Below are 15641 nucleotides of genomic sequence, written 5' to 3' on the forward strand. Positions count from 1 at the left end.
CTTTCTTGGATGTCTGACTGAGGGTAACTTCATCTTGGTGATACCTGCTCAGTTTCCAGTTAGCCTTTGACCTCATCTATTATTTCTTTAGTCCTTTTTACTTAATGAGTAAGCCTTGGATTTGAGGTATATCAATTATGCTTTTAGTTCACACAGTAGTCAGGGGCTCCTCCAGAACTGTTTCATAGGGTAGGCCATTTTTTGGGCCACTAAAAATACTGGGGTCGCACACCACAAACAGAATTTCCAGTTTTATTGTTCCATTTTCAAATATAGGTTACTTGGAAAAAATTGGCAAAAGGAGAAAGTAAAGAGTTGTATGCTCAGATAATTTCATAGTAAAGTTTATATTACTGAAAATTGGTACGGATTTTGAAATCCATGATTGTTTTAATTTTTTGTTTGACTCCCAATCGTCACTTTAATGATTCTCAGCTGAGCAGAAGCAGCTTACCTCCATTCTGGGAGACTGAATCTCAACTTAAAAGCCAACTTCTTTAGAAAAGACATGAGTATTTGATCATGTAAGAGTGTGAGCTGTTGCCCGTCTCGTCTCTACGTTGGCCCTGAGATGAACCAGCTTTTCTGCAACCTTATTATCATATTAAAAACATAGGACGGTCTTGCCTGGGGGCCCTACTCCTGACTGTAGTAACTAAAATGAGCCTTTGCTGAGGACACATTGCTGTTGAGCTCCTCATGCTGTCCTGGTGTCTCTGCTCAGCAGTAGATACGATTTTGGATAAAAAGAGGCATTCAGTGCTGTTGCTTGGGTTACAGGGTTTGTTTACAGCCATTTTGAGCTCACAGTATAATAATGCATCCTGGAACAAACTGCTTCATACAAGCTCCTTTCTGACTGTTCTTTGGCCTCCCACATCCATCCCTCCCACCAGCAAGTGCTCCGTGTGGACATTTGCAGTTGCCTGGCATTTCAAATTAAAGGGTAGAGTGAATAGGGAGTTTTGGAAAGATTTGGACTACTTGGTCTGACAAACTTGTGGCTATAAGCATGTAAAAAGCTCTTTTTGTCAGAGGTGCTTACTTTCAGAGCATAGGCTAGTACATTAAGTGGAGATGAAATTAAAGGAGCGGTACATAAGCAGCAACTGGCCTGTCTGATGTAAAACTAGCGCTCCAGTGTACAATCGGACCATTGTGATAGACTGTTGAGCACAGTGAGTCTGTCTCATGTGAGTCAACTCCCTAGGACAAGAGGTGACCTGCTGTCTTAGCCAAGCTGCACTCTCACCAGGGCCATGCTAATGAAGTGTTCGGAGTTTAGTGTGTCCCAGTGAAAGATGAGAAAGGAGGTGGGGAGGGGGGAACTTGGACTGAGAAGTGAGAGAGGGAGGGAGACTTTCAACTTGTTTTGTGATGAAGCATTTAAGCAGAGAGGAACATTTGAGAGGAGAGAGGGAGTCATTGTCTTCATAACACAGAAAACTAAAAGGGAATGTAGAGGACAACCAAGGAACACAAGACTTCCAGCAAATAAGGTGACCACCCTGGATGTTTGTTTTGTTAAATGTGGGGACTGGAGTTTGGACCAAAAAGGTAGATAAACACTAAACATATTAATATAATGTATTACAACATAATAGGAAAGTGATTTTAGTCTGTGGACAGGTGTTGTTTTAATATATTCTGCTGAAAATTGTTTGTGTGTCTAGTGTAGTAATAGTTAGAGGAGTTAGACTGTTTGCAAAGTGCTCCATTTAGATTTGAGGTTGGACAGGAAAACCACTAAGAATCCACTCGTGATTAACTCAAGCGTGTTTTCAGAACAGCACATTAGACTTTAACCTTTAATGTGACTTCAAGTCAGGGATCCTCTGTGATGCACCTCTGCTTTACAGGGGGAAAGGAATGGTTAAGCTTTTCGGCTCTCGTGTCTAACCACGGGGAAACAGGACTGTGTTTCTGGTTGAAGACCATTCCTCAGCCTCCGTGGCTATCACCACATACGTGTACATTTTAATGCGGTGCTAAACTGATGTGAAGTTACTCTGACAGGTTATGATGGTTCATTCAGATTTTTTAAAACTCAGATTAATAAAATTAACTGGACTCGCGTGGAGGTACTGTCGGTAGACGGTCAGCGTAAACGCATTCTTAAAGGAATTAACACGTTCAGCGTTAAGACACATTGGTTGTATTGTTGTTCCGCTATAATTGGTAAATTTAAGGCAAATTGCAAGCGTGTGAAAGAAGAAATAGATATGACCCCGACGTGATTTGAACACGCAACCTTCTGATCTGGAGTCAGACGCGCTACCGTTGCGCCACGAGGTCTCTGCGATGGCCAGCCAGACACCAGTGCTCATGTGGCTGTGTGTCGACGGTTATGTCTGCGCATTTTATTTCCCTGTCTATCCGTGCCGAACGTTTATCTCATTAATCACTGAGAAATAGTTTCTTTATTGAAAGTTTCAGCGTGCTTCTCACATACCAAAATCATCACACGTGTTTTACTTTGTAAATACTTTCAAACCAAAAGTATTTACACCATAGCTGTTCTGATTTTACCAAAATTTGAGATCTCATGTAAGATACTTTGTCGGTTTATGGTCTTATGGGTTTTTTGGGGGGGTTTTGCACAGCATGTACGTCCACCATATAAAACAATTCATCGATATCCATATTAAATATGAACGCGTTGCAGGGTCCAAATCTTTCAGTAGATGGCGCAATTTATCCGAGGTTAATCATAGGGTGCCAAGCCACAGAGGAATCCACAAAATAAAAGTTTTAAAATTCATGCTTTTGACAAAAGTAATGCAATCTATGGTGAAGTGCACATGACATATTGTGTTGTTGAACTCTACACAATCTAAAGGAGTGGGTGAATCGCTCAAACGTAATGTCGAAGGTGCTTGGTTTGTTTGCTTTGAGTTATGCGGGTTTGTTGCTAATCCCGGTTATTCTCCATCCAGGTGGAAAATAATTTTGGACACTTACCTGCTGTCATTTATTAGCAGCCGGACTGTACATTGCAAAATGGACGGGTAAGTACATACAATTCATATAACAACTTATTTTGTGTATGTGTGTGTTTTCCCCTTTGACCACATTTTGTTTTTATTTTTATCATCACTATATTTTTTTAATGTTCTGATACATCATTTGTTGCCATCACTGTAACCTAAAGCAGTCATATCCATTAGTCACATATAAATAATCCTGCACAGGGCTGAAAGTGGTTACTCACATTAGGCTGTTCGCTGGTGAGATGGGTGTTAGCATCAGGGAGCTCCAGCAGTGCAGGGCTCATTGATTAACTGGGTAAATGTCAGTGTTGGAGCATGCAATTAATATTAATATCTTCTCTGGTAATTTATTTTTTATTGCAACTTCAAAGGCAAATTTACTTTCAGTCATTTTTGATTTCATTTTAGAAGCAGCACTATTGACAGAGAGGACATGTTTTGCATGTCTATTAAAGTATCCATCACATTAGTTTTGCACAGAAATTCTCGCTTAATATAAAGATATGCATGCCTAGATTGACCTAGATTGTCTTTTAGGCTTCACTTTAGAGTATCCATAAAGTGGTATGCCTTTTTTGAGCCATAACCAACAGTTTTAGCTGTTGTTATCCAATTATGGCACACACATACTGATTGACTTGACACCTTATTTTCCCTGTGTGCAAATCTGAAAAATAATTATCAAAAAAGCCAAATAACAATATAATAGTTTCATTTTCTATGTGGTAGTTTTCATCATATTAACAAAATCTGGAAAGGTTGTGACTTTTTGGTGACTTGTAACTTTCCCTTATAAATATGGCAATAGACAGGGCGACCTTCTTCTGGCTATAATAAAAGGCCATCCCTTAATATACTCTGGGTAATAGTCAGACTTCAGAAAAGTGTATGTTCTTCAGAGCCAACCAGTCAAAATGCGGGACATTGGCTCAAGATGTAGTTTAGGGGGACAAGGAATAAAAATATTGTGTTGCCCCACATAAAAAGGGACCCTAGGCATGCCTGTTGATGTGTATTTGTTTTGTGTTTGGACAACACATAAAGACTTATGCCACATGTCACAATTCCTCTTGTTGCTGTGAGGCAAAAGAAAGAAAGAAAGAAAGAAAACACTACTAAAAAATAGTACTGAAAGGACTTCATTGGCTCCCAATACAGTGTAGAATTCCCTTTCCTTTTTGTTGGTTAATAAAGCCCCAAATGGTTTGTCTCAGGGGCAGATCTACTGTGGTGGCATGGGGTGGTATGTGCCACCCCTAGTGCCACAGTAGTTTTGCATATGAATCAAAATAAGCTGGCATTAGGAATTTGAGCATAGCTACAACTGAGACCAATAACTGTGCAAGAGCACATTTTGAATTAATACCGTGGGCAATTCAGATTTCAACAAGGTCACATTTTTTTTGTGTAACTGAAATGTTTAGTCATTTGGGTTAAAACCCATAAGAAAGTTACAGACTATGATTATATGAAACATGTGTATACCTGCTGCAGTTGATGTATTTTAACTATGTGTAGTACATATTACAGAATGTAATACCTGCATATGTGTGACAAAATGGCTTTGATTTTGCCATCCCATCTGATTTCCATTCCACCCTTGTGTCACCCTAAAAGAATTCCTCTAGATCTGCCCCTGGTCGGCCTCACAGTAGATTTCTGACGTGCTCACTCTTCCTAACCCAGTCAGAGCTCTTAGGTCATCTGGCTTTTGACTGTTTCCAGTATTAGCTCTAGGTGTGCTGAAGGTGCTTTCAGTTAATTGTGGTTCAGTTCTTTGGAACAAACCTGGAGAAATGAGATAGGATACAACATACTTTACTGTCCCCTTAGGCAAATTTGTTGGGGACTTAAGTGCTGTTATAGGAGCTGCTTTTAAAGAAAGGAGAAATAATCAATTGATTAAAAACCAGACGTGTTTCTGTAATCACAGATCAATTACATATGTGCACACATTTATAAACATACCTTTTTATTTTTAATTCACACAAGCTTACACTTTTTAAAATCTCCTTAAAATATACATATATATTGTGCTTTTTTTCACTGCCTTACCTGTTATCATTCCTCAAATCCTGTTTTATTTTGGTAGTCATTTGCCACCAGTGCTTTGCATTTCCTTTTACTTCCCCTGTGGATTTATCCTAATTAGTTTCACCTGTGCCTCATCCCCCTGATTACCCCTCAGTGTGTGTCTGTGTGTGTGAATGTTAATTCAGTGCCTCTGGATTATTTACCCTTTAGTTGCCTTTTATGGACGTTATCATCCGCTTTAAAATAAAGCTCACCGTTTTGTTCAGCCCTGCATTCTGGTCTGAATTTGGGTTTTCTGCCACAGGTGAGCGATGGTGAAACATGAACTCTTTTTCACTATATTTACTATAAGATCTTGTTTTAGTTCTTGATTATGAACGTCAACAAAGCATACCAGTGATTTACACTTTGAATGCATTATATGCAAATTGGCAAAAATTGTAATTTTTCAGTTATTGAACCATACCTGGAGGTTTTTCTTTTAATTTCAGAAGGTGCAGCTTTTGTGAATTTCATGTCAGGGATGAAAAGCTAACTGGACGGTTTGGGAAAGCGAGGGAGCAGCCATCTGCGTGTTCTGCTGCTCTGGATGCAGTCTCCATGGCAACATAGTGTTCCTGCAGCAAAAATCATGGGAAGACAGCTCGGTCCCAACCCCCAGGCGCATGCACACAGGCACTCCACTCACACTTTTGAGGCAAACGGTGCCTGCTCTGTCCATACATATAGGGATCATACAAGAAACACTGCAGCAGTTTGCCTGTCAAAATTCTTTACGCTACTTCCCATCTTCACCACTATGTTTCTCTAGATTCTTAAATAACTCACAAAGACGATGTCCTACCTCCCACCTTCCTCTGATTCTCTTTTATATGGCATTTAATAATTCATTTCATCACTCTTTTAAATTGATGTCCAACTAAATTAGAGTTTCCAACAGGGTTCAGGCGATTTTTGGTCCTCCCATCTCATCTTCCACATCTCTATGCAAAAAGAGAGCCTCTCCTCATGTCAATGAGTGACTGTCTCACAGTTTGGCTTGTTGGATATTTCTCATTATCCTTACACACGCAATCAAAAAGAGAGGCAGAAGAGTTAAGGGACACCGAGAGCAGGAAATGGAGGGGGAAAAAAATCTGTCTTTGTTGCCATCTCCTCTTCACTCTGCTCATCTGTTACACTATTGGACAGTTCGGCCCCCTCCCATTTTCACACCAGCCAGTCAGCTTGTACAATATCTCTGTATCTCTTGGCTCTCTCTCTTTCTCTCGCGCTCTCTCAGCTTCTATCTCTCCCTCCTGTTAGCACAAACATACATGTGTTAAAGCCAGATCCCACACGCACACACACCCTGCTTCTGTCTGTCTTACTAGTCTCTGTGTGTGAGGTGCTTTTTGCTTTGACAATGTCAGGTTTTGTGGACGGATATCGCTCCCTCCGGAGGAGAGCACGCTGAAACTTCCTCCCACCTCTCTTTCATCTGTCAGGAATCTGCTGTAAGTAAAAATCTTCCCCTCTGACATCCCATCTTATCTTCAACGCCATCCCGCCGATATGCCAGCACATATTTGCTCCACCTACACAGTTTCCTTTCTCCCCTTTGCGGAGGGTGCATACCTCTCCTCCTCTCATGTCTCCCTCTCCACTCCATCACTCTCCCTTATTTCCCCTACCTCCCACTGGTGGATGCACACACCCTATGTTGTCTGTATGCTGAATAATGGTGCAGGCCATTTGCTGGCCTGTGATTGGCTTTTGCCATGTAACATAACCTGAATAACCATATCTTGGTTGTGTATGCAAGACACCTTCTATGAGAGTGACTTGACTGTGATTATAGATGAGTGGCGAGATGATGTGTAGTTATCTGTGGTGAATAGGTTACTGTGTCCATAATCTGACATGATTGCAGACTCTGAGACACTCAAAAATGTAATTTGCGGCTTGTAGCAGCATGCTGTTAAAAGCTTTTTATATATAAAAATGGTTTGCCTAAAGTATGAAAACACAACCTGTTTTCAGCTTACACCAATTTGTAATTTTTATTCTCCACAATTTATAAGATAAAATATCTCTCACCACAAATGTTAGGTGACATCCTTCTACAGCCTATTAGAAAGAAAAATATATCTTTCCAAGCTATCTGTGTGGTAATAATGCTGTGGCATTAAACTTGGGGCAAGATTGATTTCTCTGTTTCTGAAATATCTTAACTAGAAGTGAAATGTAATGCAGGAGGTTTACACTTCAGCTGTCACCAGTATTACACTTTGATCTCAATATAAATCCTTCCTAGCGCAACCTCACTTTGTTTTCAGGCATATGAGGGAATTAGTAGATGGCTTTAACAGAGCTCTCTTGAGCCTTGAGACTTGAAGCACTCTTGAAACAGTGATCCAGGAGAACGTTTGGTTACCAGAGTAACCCTAATTATCTGAAAGATCTCAATATAGGAAGTGCCTTGTGGACACCAATCTAACCAATCACTTCCAGGACACGGGTCCCCTGATCCCTTTCATAATGCCCACTGGCCAAGTATCAGGCATTCTTCATGTATGTGCAAGTTGGGCAGTTTGGTGAGATACCTTGCTTGGTTTTCAGAGAACCAGGTTACACTGGTAACCAAATGTTCTCCTGGTTTTTGTGTACAGGACAAAGCGAACTTGCCCATGGCTGTCGTTGGAAAATGGCAGTAGGCAAATAGCCAGTAGCTCCAGTGTAGGTAGATAAGTAGATTGGATAACCTTAGAGATGACGATGAAGTTGGAGGCAAAACTGCAGACAGGAAGTATGGCTAGATAAATCGTATCACTGGTTGTTTTTGCCGTTGCAAAAGGAAGCAATATGACATTTTTGAGTGGAAGTGCCTTTAAGTCAATGTAGTCCAAAGGTAGTTCTGAGAGTGGCTCCAACATTGTGAGTAAATCCCAGGACAGAACAACAAAATTAGGCAGTGAGCAAATGCCAACCCCAGCTCAGTAGCCAGACCCTGAACTTCAACATGTAACAAAAGCAGTGATGAGTAGACAGGCTGTGATGTTGACTTGTAAACCTTTTGGTACATGGAGGCTTTGAAATATTCCCTTTTTTACATGGGAGAGCTGGCCTTGGTGACGTGAGTGTGGGATTTTGATTTGGGTGGAGATGATGTACCAGCGTCTGCTTCTCCCACTTGGCATCCAGCTTTCCAGGCTAGTTAATAGGCAGTCTGACTGCCACATCCTTGTAAAATGGACTGGTTATGGTAAATGGACTGGTTCTTATATAGCGCTTTTCTACTCTGTCTGAGCACTCAAAGCGCTTTATACAACTAATTCATTCACCCAATCACACCCATTCACACAAGCACTTCTTCTAAGTTTAGGTGCTGAGTATCTAACATTCATACACATTCACACTCCGATGAATGCATCGGAGAGCAACATGGGGTTAGTATCTTGCCCAAGGATATTTGGCATGCAAACCTTCTGGTTAGTGGCTGATCTGCTCTGCCACCTGAGCTACAGCCACCCCTATATATGTATATCTCATATAGGTCAACCTCACGGGGAAATGGAAAGGCCTGAGTTTCCCCGCTGATGGAGCTGCTACTGATCAGGAGTGCAAATAGCATCCTCCTCATCTTTATCCGTTGTCATCTATGAATTCCATGTTAATGTCATTCTTATCTTCTCCATACTCCCCTTCAGAGTCGAGGAACTGGTTAAAAGAGGGGGAAATTCAGCCCCAGGGTCTCAAGTGCCGGCAGAGCTGGATTTATCATTGGGACCAGGTTTTGAGGCCACCAACATTAGCAAATGGTGTTCCAGGATTTTGGCTTGCACTCTGCAGCAATTCTGTCAGCGACAGTTGTGCCTGTTTGACACCCATACATGTGATGCAGAGGAGATGGAGGTCTTTCCTCGACATGGTCAACCCATAAATGACTGAGCAACAGCAGACTGTGTCCCTAACTTTGCCATTGTCAGCGTTTCCTTGAGAGGATTCAGTGGTAGTCATAACCACTAATGCTTAGCTCTGACAACTAGCAAATAGTAACACAAGCACACTTGTACTTGGCATATAAGCTTGATAAGGCATCAGTCTGCATCAATGTGACAACTACTACCAGAAAAATATATTTATGTAATGAAAATATAATTACAACATCCATCCATCCATCCATCCATCTTCATCCGCTTTATCCGGGGCCGGGTCGCGGGGGCAGCAGCCTAAGCAAAGAGGCCCAGACCTCCCTCTCCCCAGCCACCTCCTCCAGCTTATCCGGGGGAATACCAAGGCGTTCCCAGGCCAGCCGAGAGATATAATCTCTCCAGCGTGTCCTGGGTCTGCCCCGGGGCCTCCTCCCGGTGGGACATGCCTGGAACACCTCACCCAGGAGGCGCCCAGGGGGCATCCTTGTCAGATGCCCGAACCACCTCAGCTGGCTCCTTTCGATGTGGAGCAGCAGCTGCTCTACTCTGAGCCCCTCCCGGATGGCCGAACTTCTCACCCTATCTCTAAGGGAGAGGCCAGCCACCCTTCGGAGGAAGCTCATTTCTGCCGCTTGTATCCGCGATCTCGTTCTTTCGGTCACTACCCACAGCTCGTGGCCATAGGTGTAGGGTAGGAACGTAGATCGACCGGTAAATTGAGAGCTTCGCTTTTACACTCAGCTCCCTCTTCACCACGACGGACCGGTGCAGCGTCCGCATTACTGCAGCTGCAGCCCCAATCCGTCTGTCGATCTCCGGCTCCCTTCTCCCATCACTCGCGAACAAGACCCCGAGATACTTGAACTCCTCCACTTGGGGCAGGAACTCATCCCCGACCCGGAGTGGGCACTCCACCCTTTTCCGGCTGAGAACCATGGCCTCAGATTTGGAGGTGCTGATCCTCATTCCCGCTGCTTCACACTTGGCTGCAAACCGTTCCAGTGTGACCTGGAGGCCCTCACCCAATGAAGCCAACAGAACCACATCATCTGCAAAAATCAGAGATGAGATTCTGAGGCCACCAAAGCGAAAGCCCTCCGCCACTTGGCTGCGCCTAGAAATTCTGTCCATAAAAATTATGAACAGAACCGTCTCATTATAAAAAATAATCCTGAAATTAGGAAAAACCCACGTTCAGGGACTGCCTTGACATCCCAAACTGTAGGACAGATAAATGGATAATACAGGTTCTTGACTGTTGAGGAGCTCTTGTGATCTTCTCAGGGAAGAAAGTGAGAGTGTTGTGGGGCCAGGCGCTGCTATTAAAGGGTTTTGGAATACCTGTGACTTTGAGGTGATTGGGCTGTCTTAGACAGATGTAGGGGTAGTGGAGCTTCCGTGATTGGTCACGCCAGAAGGTGCCTCTCATAGAGACACTGAGTGAGGTTTGAAAGAGAACCTCTGGTCATCGTGGGGGGAAGTGGAGACTGGAATGTCCAGCTGGCACGGGAGGAATGTCACTGGAGCTGCATGGGAGGGTGAGAGCCAGGCGAGATGTAAACTTAACCATGAAAACACAATTAATGGATACTGTTACTACTGGATTTTCAGCTCTGTTTGTGCTGTAGCTGTTATACACTCCTATTTGACTTGTTAGGGTGTTTGTCACAGTGTTGGAAAGCTGTTATGCTCAAATTTGTAATTGTTCCCTACATCCACAGTTAAGTATTTACTAACAGCATGAGAGAAATATATTAATTACATCATATATCACAAAAGTAACAGCTGAGCATGATTTGTGAAGATGACCATCCTTGCTCTTTTTTAATTCTTTGTCTTCCTTGCAGACCTGAGCAGTGTTAAGATGATTGTGGTGCCTGTTGAACCCATGCTGCACTGTCAAATTTTTGTTGCTGTTTTGATATGAACCCCTCAGTGAGGGGATCAGGTCTTTGCAGCTCAAACTTAAGTTTTAACTTTGTGAAGTCTGAAGAAGAGTGTGTCTTTTATTATAGTCCATCTGAGAGATGCAACGGCATACATGAACTTTGCTTTGTAAATTTGCTATTTCGTTTTTATTTGAATTTGGTTTTTATCTGTGCCTTTGTGGCAAAAAAAATACATCAGTAAAGTCAAAGATTATTGGCCAACATATCATTGTATATTATATACATAATACATTGATACACATTGTTTTATGTTGATAATGTCTGTAGTGTCCATTTCTTTTGGGCTATTCTGTTTATATTGAGAACAGAACCCAGTTCTTTGTATGTGTACACATACTTGGACAATAATGCTGATTCTGATAATAGATTTACCAGGCACAGTTGGATTTGCAGCAGTGAAGTAGGGCTGTGCGATATGACCAAAATCTCATATCCCGATATAAGAATTCTATCGTCCGATAACGATATAAATCACAAAAATGTAACATTTTGTGTAAATTCTGTAAATCTCGGGCAGCTCGTCTTGCAGGAAGTGTTTCCAGCTGCGCGTCATGTAGCTGGAGTCGAGTGTTTTAACCGATGCATGAAACTATACATTTTTAGACATAAATTGTAAAGGCCGCCGTTTTCTTTGTGAGTATTTATTACACAGCGTGCTGCGGGGAAAAGCCTGTTCTAACGTTTGAGTCTAAGGTGTATTTTTTTTAGCACCCGGCGGCTCTTTTTTAATTCTCATCCGTAAATAATCTGCTCTTTCACGTGATTTAGTTTATTTTGAAAAGTCTCAACAGGATCTTGAGCTTTATTGTGAAAGTAACATAAACAAGCGGACACCCGATGCTGTTACCATCGTTGTTGCTAACCACAACGCACAAAAACAGGGGCTTTTACCGTCCGTAGTGTGGTTATATAAAATATAAGAGAAAGAGAGAACTTTAAGAAATTAATATAGCCATCAAAACAGTTTATTTTGCGACACCACGAAACAAACGATAGCGTAAAATGAAACGATAGACGTTTTTATATCGTCATCCGATATGTATCGTTATATCGAACAGCCCTACAGTGAAGTGTTCCTTTGTGGATTCTTGCCCCTTGTTTGTTTGCAAAAATAAATCTGTATGTGTATGCTTACATATGCACAGTATTTATCTGTGTGATAAATAACAGGTTTTCCACATTTAGCTGTATTTATTTGTAAGTAGAGAGTCATGTAGTGAAAGCTTAGTGACGGTAGTCATGTCACTGGATATATTTAGCCAGGTCCCTGTGGGGGGGCTCAGCAATAGTAAAGTCCTTACTGTAAGAACATTTCATGTAACAACAGCAAACAAAGCTTCCGTTTGGCACTCTTCTGTTACGCATAGCTGCACAGAGATGCTGCAGTTCATATATTTTATATACTGTGATCTGAATGTCCAGAGAGGGTAAAAAAAATCTGTCACTATATACACAGACATTTCCTGCTCTATGGTAGAGGTAAGGGTGTCCGGTGAATATACTGTATATACAACTGGGGAATAAATGGGTCGCTTATGTCAAACTGATATAATTACTGTCATGACAGTAATCCTAGAACAGATCCCAGATAGTTACTGAAATGGCTGCATACCAAGCAGGCCTGTGGAAGATGTGATCTGTGCTACATGTTGTAATAAGTATGAAAAATAAAAACCACAAAAGTTATTTTGATTTCTGTATACCACAATTTACCACTGCTAGAAATTAAAGAATTAAGACTGTGGTGTCTCTGTGGTTGTAAAATAGTGTGCACTTGCTAGGATCAGCAGGTTTAATGTTGTAGCATATTACAGGCTGTAGCCTGACACAAAAACAATTTTTTTAAAGATACACAGGGCAAATAGGAGAATTTACTGTGGATTAATGATGATATTTTGTAGCTCATAGAGTCTGAATGCTCTTCTGGGATCAAATTAAAATTGTAAAAGCACTTCTAATCAGCTTTGATCAAACATCTGTAAATAAAACATTTTAAAAAATGCTTTCTTCATGCGCTGAGTGCAGTTAGGAAGGCAGCTGATTTGAAAGATCATCTAAACTCTATTAGTATCTGTGTATGGGGAAAATCTGTCATTTTATTTATTTGTTTTTAAATGGTACCCTTCCACAGTAGTGATGTGCAGCTGAAGCTTTGCACACCTGCACACATGCGTGTGTTCATGCATACTTGCGTGCAGGAGCGTGAGCGGTGTGTTAATATGTTGATACAGGCGGTTCCTGTGACACATTCCTGCACAGCTTGGCTCAGATCAGACCAACTGATAATTTTAGCTGTGTGCCTGTGTTGGTCTGTCCTGCTGTGTGTGGACAGTGAATACAAGGTAGCACTTAATGTTTGTCATCCACTGCATCATTCTTGCCAGAGAACCACACGTTGTTTGTGTGTGAGTGTTTGTAACATGTCAGTTAGCAGTCCGTCCTCCCTGTTTTCCTGGTTTGCCAGCATAGCAGCAATCTGGCCTTAAAAGCAGACAGACTACTGTAAACATTAGGTTTGGCATCACAAATGACTGGTTATTATAGTATAGTTTTAGAGAGAGGCAGCAATCCACTAGAATCCTGCAATCCTGAACTATACTTCCAAACTACATTTGAAAACCTTTCCTAGTCCTTTTGAATTAAGATGGATTCAAAGAGGTATTGATTTGTCTCTGTCGTCATTCTGGTCCAAGTCTTGTCAAACTGAGCTGTTATTTTGTGCACCTGGAGTTTGCTTTAGACATTCGTTCCAGGTCTTTGCTTGCACAGTATTTATGCACAGCATTTATTCACAGAGTTTAAAGGATGTGCAAATGATTAATCCGCTGACCTATCGGCGTGACGAACAAATGACGGAATTTCTAATCCCCTCAAGTTAATGACTTTTCACCCTGTTAGGGATCCCAGCTGTAATGCACATTTATGATTCAGCATGGCAAGGCCTGCTTAGAATGAGCACCATGAGAAAATACATTTTCACAGTGAAACAAGATGTTCTGCCCCTTGCAACCAGAGAGTTAGTTTCCTCCTTTATGTGGTGATGGTTTCTGCTATGTGATGGGCATGTGAGCAAAATTCCCATTCACATGGTTACCTGAACTGCTAAATACAAAAAAAAAAAAAACCCAAAAAACCCATAGATAAAGAAGGTCCCATATACTTCAGCGTACCTGAAATTAATATCACATGGTTTTATTATGCCATGTTAGATGAAACTATCTGTTTATGTAAATATATATTTAGCTCAGGGCATCTACTCCCCCAGTTATTTAAAGAAACAAATTATTTCAGGATCAGCTCCTCTACCCCATGGCACATGCTCTTCTTTCACTGAAATAATTCTCTCTGCTGGGAAAGGCAGAGTTGGGTAGGGAAAAGAAAGAAGTGGAAGAATCTGCGAATTGTGTCATTTTCTTTGAATGTGCTGTATCTACCTTTAGTATTCTGGAGTATATTTTACACTGTGGGATAAAATTTGTACACACTGCTGTGTTACAGGCTCATAAATGGCTATTTGAATTCTGTTCTGATGTTCTGTGTAAAAACCATTCAAGAGTAATGAATGCCAATTTCAATGAGAGCCAAAAAGACAGGGGTTGCATCTTTTTCTCTCCAAATTTGGTCACGTATTAGGAGGTTGTTACAATTTGAGAGTTCTCATACACTGGCCCTTAATCATACACACTGAGAGATGTGAAGGAGGCTGTATCTCCCTATCTGAGCTGCTTGTGTATCTGTTTCTCAAGGCTTAGTGCAGCTGAACTTCTGTGCTGATGTCTGCCTCGATCTTATTCATGCAAGAATCTCTTGATGAAGTTCTGTTTGCATTAAAGTGAATACGTCGATGGATAAAATGGCTTTCAGGTTGCAGCAGACACAGAAACGTGTTTTGTTTATGGTTTATTCCAGAGGTGTATCGGCTGAACATTAAACTCCAGCAAATGCATAAGGATTAAAAAGTGTTGCTCCAGGGTACAGCTTTACTCTGCTGCTACACTGATTTTAGAGGCTGTACTTGCCAATTATTCTGCAGGTTTTGCGAGTTAACTATGAAGACTTCAGAGTATGATGTGATGTTGTTTAAAGTTCATCATCAGAAAGGGTTTAGGGGTATGACATGCCAGTACTGAACGCATAATAATATGTGTAAATAATCTATTAGCGGGGAATTATAATATTATTTTGACAGACCTTGATGCACATTGCCATCCAGCACAAAACAAGCAAGGCAATGCAGTAACTAGCTAACAGACTACTATGAAAACATGTAGGCAATAGTGGCAATATCAGTGAATGAGCAGGTCGACAATAATTGAAACACCAACTTCTGCTCATATACTATGATTATATACACTGACCGACCATTTTATTAGCTACACTTTGCTAGCAGGTTATCAGAAGACAGTTACACTTTTGTCATAAAGGGATAGCAATAATACTCAAGTAGGCTGTGGCATTTAAACAATGCTTAGTTGGCACTAAGGGGCCCAAAATATGCCAGGAACCTACCCCCCACACATTCAACCTCCACTAGCCTGGATTGTTGATACAAGACAGGATGGATTCATGCTTTCATGCTGTTTACATACAAAAGTTGCAGCAGAAATCAAGACTCATCAGACCAGGTAACAAGTCCAAAGTTAGTTGACATGAGTGAAGCCGACTGCACTCTTCTGTTACTGTGGCGCATCTGCTTTAAGGTTCAACATGTTGCGCGCTGAGAGATGCCGTTCTACATATCTTTGGCTGTAACG

The 15641-nt window shown here is 41.4% G+C and overlaps 1 non-coding gene across 1 annotated transcript; it reads right to left on the reverse strand.

The window, feature by feature from the left end:
- Positions 1-2223: 2223 nt before the first annotated feature.
- trnaw-cca (transfer RNA tryptophan (anticodon CCA)) lies at positions 2224-2295 on the reverse strand. Its single transcript has one exon. It is a non-coding gene; the product is annotated as a tRNA-Trp (tRNA).
- Positions 2296-15641: the final 13346 nt, after the last annotated feature.

The sequence above is a fragment of the Astatotilapia calliptera genome, chromosome 10 (assembly GCF_964374335.1).
Source record: "Astatotilapia calliptera chromosome 10, fAstCal68.1, whole genome shotgun sequence".
Taxonomy (NCBI): domain Eukaryota; kingdom Metazoa; phylum Chordata; class Actinopteri; order Cichliformes; family Cichlidae; genus Astatotilapia; species Astatotilapia calliptera.